Below are 7,677 nucleotides of genomic sequence, written 5' to 3'. Positions count from 1 at the left end.
CAGTGACTCTTTAAAGAGGTTTCCAGAATTAGCTGTGTATGTGGCATTGACTGTGTGACCAGCTCCAGCGACAGTGATCTAGGAATAAAGGATGGAAGGGTTCGACGTTTTCCCTCCAACAGCGAAGGGCTTTGACCTAAGTGGAGCCCTGGATGGTTTTGGAATCTGAGACCAGAGTGATGTCAGCTAGCAAATGAAACAAAGAGCCAGGTCAAAAGAGGCCAGAGTGAGAACCCAGAGGGCTGAGGATATGCTTTATTACCAAGAGAGTGACACCTTCTAATTGGTGAGCATGACAAATAAAGAGGTGGCAGTCCCAGCTTGCTTCTGATTTGCTCGTGCACAGAGTGGGTAAATCCTTTCCTCTCACTTTGTTTAGAAGTTGTGATTTTGATTAGGAAACAAAAGGCCACGCAGGAGACAAACTGAAATGGAGGGTGGCTTCTAACTGATAAGGACTGAATTTATTAGAAAGTCCCCTGAAATCCAGGCATAATAATGAAGTGAAAATAACTTTATAGTCAATAGTTCAACATGAAGGGAAAGTGAAAGTCGCTCAGTCATGTCCGATTCTCTGCGACCCCATGGGCTACACAGTCCATGGAATTCTCCAGGCCAAAATACTGGAGTGGGTAGCCTTTCCCTTCTTCAGGGGATCTTCCCAACCCAGGTCTCCTGCATTGCAAGCGGATTCTTTACCAGCTGAGTCACAAGGGAAGCCCAAGAATACTGGAGTGGGTAGCCTATCCCTTCTCCAGGGGATCTTCCTGACCCAGGAATCGAACCAGGGTCTCCTGCATTGCAGGCAGATTCTTTACCAACTGAGCTATCAGGGAAGCCCTCATAACTCACATATCTCCTGCTGCACCTTACAAAGTGTGTTTTTTCTTTTCCTGACTAACATCAGCTTGAAGAGGAAAACGTTAGTCAGGAAAAGAAAAAACACACTTTGTAGGGTGCAGCAGGAGATATGTGAGTTTATGAGGACTGTTTAATTTTGAATAATACATGTGTCAACTCCACGAATCCTTCCCCACGTTTTCTTGTCTCCTGCTACAGTTCAGTCATCCTACTCTGTCAACAAGCCTAGAACAAATAAATTGGCGTGCTGAAAATATTGCTTTCACTTCCAAAGGAGACTACCTGAAATTATAGGCATTTAGAATGGCATTAAATTTAAAAACCACAGCTTGCAGCCACCATAATTTTTTACAACATAAGCATGGTTATGGAAGTGGTTGTGAAACCGCAGGGCTTGGATGGCACTTGGAAGAGTTTTCTTCTCAATCTGGACCCAGTTTCACATCGTAGTGGTCGCTGATGGTTCTAAGCAATGGTACCAATACCTTGTTTTTAACTAAAGCCCATTCTTGATTTTGATTTCTTCAGTTTTCCCCCTAATGTCCTTTTCTCTGTTCTGGAATCGCATCCAGGGTATCACATGACATTCAGTCATCACGCCTATTTAGGCTTCCCTGGTCTGTGCCACTTTCTCAGATGTTCATCGTCTTGGACGACCTTGAGAGACTTGGAGGAGTTTGGGACAGATATCCCGTGGAATGTTCTTCTCCTTGGGTTTGTCTGATGATGTTTCTCATGGTTAGACTGGAGTTAGGGGTTTAGGGGAGGAAGGTCCCCGAGGTCAAGTATCATTCTCATCGTATCAAGGAGCCAAGCTATTAACTATGATTTAACTATAATGACATTGACTTGATCGCTGCTGCTGAGGGAACCTTTGTCAGACTTTTCTCTCTCTTCATATCATTCTCTTCAGAAAGAAGTCACTAAGCAGGTCATGTGAAAGGAATGGGGGTTTACTTTTCATCCCATGAATGGGGTGCACATACATAAATTATTTGAAATTTTTCTGTATGAGAGATGTGTCTTTTCTCCTCCGCTATTAATTTTTTTAGTATTCAATCATTTATTTACATCAGTTTGAACTTAACGGAGATTTATACCTAAGGCTATAATCTGAAACTGCAATTATTCATTTTCTTGATCAGATTGCCCCAGCTTTGCCCATGGGAGCTCTTTCAAGTTGGCTCTTGGGTACATTGGACATACACGCTGCTGTTGGAATTTTTGGTTGTTTTGAACACTTCCCTACTTTTCAGTGCCGTAAGACCTTCTTATGAAGTTATATATTTCCTTCCCCAACCCTGGACTCAGCCACTTCTCCAAAGAGACTTCGACCCTTTTCTTGAAGGATGGTACTAACTTCTCTTTATTATTACTATTCTTTAAATACCTGACTGCAGATAATATGTTAAATGATTTCTTTTTTGTTTTAAAGATTTTTTGATGTGGGTCATTTTTAAAGTCTTTATTGAATTTGTTACAATATTGCTTCTGTTTTATTTATGTTCTTAATTTTTTGGGCTGTGAAGCAGGTGGGAGCTTAGCTCCCTGATCAGGGATGGAACCTGCACCCCTGCATTGGAAGGCAAAGTCTTAACCACTGGACTTCTCTTTATTATTTTTAAAGGTATCCATTTATATCACTTTCTCTGAGTCCTCCCATTGTCCTTCTAGCTTCAGGAATCCAATTATTTCCCCAGTTTTTTTTGTTTTGTTTTGCTCCTCTCTTTCATGCCTTCAACAATCTGCCTTACAGATGCCTCTGAGATTGAGGTTTCTCATCACATTCGAAGCCCCCTCTCTAAAATCTCTCACTCTTCTGTCGTCTTTCTACTGAACATCACGTTTTCCCCTCTCTGGCACCTCTAGAGCGTCAGCTTTATGTTGGAAGGAGAGGAATGGAGAGGAATACGAAGAGAAGGAGTGATCTCAAGCGATCTCCTGGGTGGCATATCATTTTTAATTAATGCTGCTGCCATCTCCTCACTTTCCCAGCCAAATTAATGCAGCAAGAATTGTGTTGGCATCTGTGACAGCAAATGGAAAGGAACAGCAGTTTCAAAGGAGGGGGTGACTGCCCCCCACCCCCAATCTGGGCACACTCTGGAGCAAGGCGCAATCCACACGCAGATTGCTAGAGCTCGCCAGGCTATGGGGTGGAACTCGGCGGCTTCCAGGAACACACTTCCTCCTCCGTGACTGACAGCGATGCCCACTCTCCATCACACAGGGAGACTTTGAAGAAGACTGTTTGCTGATACGTTTCCTGCAGTCACATGGGGAAGGCAGCTTACAGGAAGCTCGGGGGCAAGAAATAAGCACCCCAACACCTGCCATTCATGTCCAGAAAGAACAGGATCACAGAGAGAGCCCAGTTCTCTGTCTTCACTTCAGCCCAGTCGCCCCTTCCTTGCTCCCCATTCATCAGATCACCACCTCTAAGAAAACTGATGGTTCCTTGCCTATGGCTCAGCAAACGGTCCTCAGGGCCAATGCACCCCAGTGTCCATAGTTCTTGCTAGAAATGCAGAGGGGATCAGGACATGATTTCTGGTTCAGGGCAGACAAGATTAGCCTGTGAGTAGATCACATCAGACAGTGCATTATCTTTAGTATATACACCAACATTCATGCATTGTGTTATATGCATAGATTCTGTGGCTTTTATTAATTTTCTATTTTTCAAAAAAATTTACTAAGCTTTCTGTTTATTATTTTTAAATTTCTAAACGTACATCAACAGATGAATGCATAAAGAAGATGTGGAATGTGTATAATACAATGGAATACTGTTGTTGCTTCCTTTGCAAGATCGTGGACTACAGCCCTTTGTCCATAGGATTTTCCAGGCGAGAACACTGGGATGGGTTGCCATTTCCTACTCCAGGGATCTTCCTGACCCAGGAATCACACCTGCATCTCCTGCATAGGCAGGCAGATTCTTTACCACTGAGCCACCAGGGAAGCCCACAATGGAATACTACTCAGCCATAAAAAAAATGAAAGAATATCATTTGCAGCAACATGGAGAGACGTAGAGATTATTATACTAAGTGATGTAAGCCAGGCAGAGAAAGGAAAATATCATATGATATTTTTTTATATGTGGAGTCTGAAAAAAAAGGATACAAATGAACTTACTTATGAAACAGACTTACAGGCAATAGGAAACAAACTTATGGTTACAAAGGGGAAAGGGAGCGGGGGGCGGGGTATAAATCAGGAGGTTGGAATTAATATACTTATACTACTGTACATAAAATAGGTGAACAAAGACCTACAGTATAGCACAGGGAATTTTACTTAATGTTTTGTAAAACCCTATAAAGGAAAAGAATCTGAAAGGAATACATATATATATATATATATACACACACACACATATATATGTATGTATATATATATAACTGAATCAATGTGCTGTACACCTGAAACTAATATAGGGTAAATCAACTATACTTTAATAAAAATTTTAATTACTAAGCTTATGATTTGTTATCTTTAACTTTCCCAAATAATGTGTGAATACTTCCTTCTTTAAAAAAAAAAAAAAAAAAAAAAAACTAAAACATTACAGAAGAAGCTGAAGTTCTCTCTAACAAGCATACCAACTCCTCCCAAACCCACCTTTACCTTCTCCTTCCCAAATCCCTAGGCAACCACTGTTTGAGGTTTGCTGCCTATTTTCCCAGAGAGAAGGTATGTTTTTTTAAAAAGATACTCAGACTCAGGACTGTCTTATTCAAAATGATACAGCTGACACGTCACTGCCACATGGCTTCCCCTTCCTTCCCTTCTTTTCTGGCTGTCACTTAGCCTGGGTTGGTGATAAAATTCCAGGCAATACTTGGAATGTGGACAAGCCGAGATGGCTCTTGTCAAAGCAGAATAATCAGAATGGACAAGAAAGGCTGGGCCTGGAGAAGCATGCAGATGTCCCCATTGATGAATCCGGGCTGGACCAGGTCGAGGGGGCTGGACCCGGGAAATGAGCAAAGGCCAGCCATCAGTCACCAAGAGAAACAGAAGTAGAGGGGAGCGCACAACTGGAGGAAGGATCCAAGCCAGGGTGGAGACAGGCAGAAGGAGGAACATGGTCCTCAGGCCTGGGAGGGACAGGAGAAGCAGGGCCCTGCAGATAAAGCCATGGTCTTTGAGCAGAAACTTGGTGGCAGGCAGGAGACTGCATGGTACCCTGGGGAGAGTCCTGCCACGGACTCCTTTTTATACTTTTTATTAATCGTACCCAGACTGAGAAACACACCATTGCCAGGAGCAGAGAAGCCCCCTCTTCTTGTCCCCACTAAAGGATTGAGGTTTTCCTTGGCAACCCTATTCGAGTTTTTTTGTCTTGGTATTTGAGAACCCCAGAGGCTTCAGCCAGACAGAGAACAGGTAGGTGTGTGTGTGTGCATGTGTGTGTGCGTGTGTGTGTGTGTGTGTTCGTGGAAAAGAGTCTCCTTTTCTTTTGTAATAGGAACAAGACTTAAAATATTTCTGTGCTTTTCTCTCTGGGGGAGAATGGACACACATATATGTATGGCTGAGTCCCTTTGCTGTTCACCTGAAACTATCACAACAATGTTAATCGGCTATACCCTAACACAAAAAGTTAAAAAAAGAAATCTAGTTATAATCTGTAAAATCGTACAGACTCTAAATTCCAGTGTTCATTGGAGAAATACTATTTTGTATTTTGTCGAAAAATAAAACTTAACTGAAACAATAAAAAACAATAAATAAAAAAATGTTTAAATTAATGTCCTCTTTTGTCCCTCTGCATCCGCAACCTGCTTCCTGGTAGACTCAAGGTGTTAGCCCACCTGGGGAAGCCAAAAGGCTGGTTCCATGGGGAGGAAATGTGTGAGGACTGTTTGGGCAGGGAGGCAAAGAGAAAGCTTCCTGGAGCTTCAGAACAGTGAGCTGGGTGCAGGAAACACTGGGAAAGGACTGATGTTCTAAATCCCCCAGTTTCCACTTAATACCCTGAGGGTAAGGCCAGCCAGCCAGCTCCTAGAGCTTTAAATAAAGGAATTCCAAACAGGTGGGAGTAAAGTTGAAGAAAAACTCATTCTTTCTGACCTGAGTGATATGGAGAGTTGAAGCAGAGAGAAAAGAAGAAACAGGCTGGAGGCAGAGACTATTAAACAAACAGCCCTGCTTCCCCTTATCTAGATCATGTGTCCAAAATTATAATACACAGAATTAAAGGGGCACTGCCCCACTGCCCAGCTAGGAAGGCCCTGGATGGGCTGTGGCAGGACTGGCTTGCTCCCCTGAGCTCCCTTGACCGCCTGGTGTACAGACCCTGTCTCAGGGGCCATGAGGCCGGCCAGGGGGAGGGGGTGGTGCCCACCCATCAGAGGGCAAGAGGCAGACAGCCCCCACCAGGGCCCAGGTGGAAGATGCAGTGAAGACACAGGGAGGATTCAGCATCAGCAGGAGTGGAGAGGAGGCCAAGGCAGCAGTGATGGGCCTGGGTCCCAGCCCAGCCAACAAAGATAAGACCCTGAGTTTCAGCCACAGGAACTGGCGTCAGAAAACTGCCGGGCATCCAGAGACAGGATTCTGCCCTGAACGTGCTGCGGGTCCCTTGGGGCAGACAGAGGTGCATCCAAGTCGCAGATCCTTCTCTTTAGTACAAAAGTGGGGAGGGGGGATTGCTGTTCTGTCCTGTCTTCTGGGCCGCAAGCCACCGCAGCCTTGCAGGATGGGCTGGGCACACCTGCTCCTGTCCTCCCAGATGTCCTCTTCCTGGAATGAGAGGTGCAGAGCCCTCTGGCCCTCTCTCAGGGGCTGCTCTCCTAACACATTCCTGGGACAGGTATTTTGGACAGCTTGGTATTTGGTGGCCTCTCCCAGGCTTGGGGTTTTTGGTCTAGATGAGCCCACTGTATAGAGCTGCTCCACCAGCGGCCCTTAGTCTGCCAGTGGCGTTGCAGGACCAGGAAAGAGAGAGCATCTGTCTGCTTTCTAACAAGTCTCCCACAGAGCTGCCAGGAAGGAGCAGGAACTGGCCTGAGATGGCTCACTGGGGTGCGGCTACCCACTCTTTCAGGCCCTGTCAGGTGAGCAGGACGCTTCTGCCTGAGCTAACTTGATAATCACAGGCCACAACATGGGGAAAGGTCCTCTCTGAAAGGTGGTTTCCTCCAGAGTCTTCCCAGACCCCAGAGAAGCAGGTGCACCAAAGGCTCAGGTTCTTCCCCAAGCAAGAACCAACAGTGCGTGTGTGTATATTCAGTCACTGCAGTTGCGTCCAACTCTTTGTGACCCCAGGGACTGCAGCCAGGCTCCTCTGTCCACGGGATTCTCCGAGCAAGAATAATGGAGTGGGTTGCCATGCCTTCCTTCAGGGGATCTTCCCAGCTCAGAGATGGAACCTGTGTTTCCTGCAGCTCCTGCATTGCAGGCAGATTCTTTACTGCTGAGCTACCAGGGAAGTTCAAACAACCACAGGCCAGTCTAGAAACAGAATGGGCACTGCTGGCTTGGACAGCAGGTGTCCACTCTTTCTGTAGAACAAGAGCAGGCTCAGACCTCAGGCTGGGGGTGCTAAGTCCGCTTGAATGATCCAAAACCATCCTGAGTCCATATAATATTCTCTCTTTCCATCCTCTTGACATAAAATCAAGTGCAATTTCATATTCATATCTCTGAAGGCCTTTTATCTTTTAAGACATCCATGTGTTCAATTTGTGTATATCTCAAAACCTTCCCATATCCATAGCTGCTGAGGTTGAGTTAGGTCAGCTGGGGGAGCCTTCAGCATCCAAACTTACTTATCAGATCACATCATAAATCATTTTAATGGGA

The sequence above is a fragment of the Capricornis sumatraensis genome, chromosome 8 (genome assembly GCF_032405125.1).
Source record: "Capricornis sumatraensis isolate serow.1 chromosome 8, serow.2, whole genome shotgun sequence".
NCBI classification, from domain to species: domain Eukaryota; kingdom Metazoa; phylum Chordata; class Mammalia; order Artiodactyla; family Bovidae; genus Capricornis; species Capricornis sumatraensis.
Note: the sequence above shows the minus strand (reverse complement) of the source record.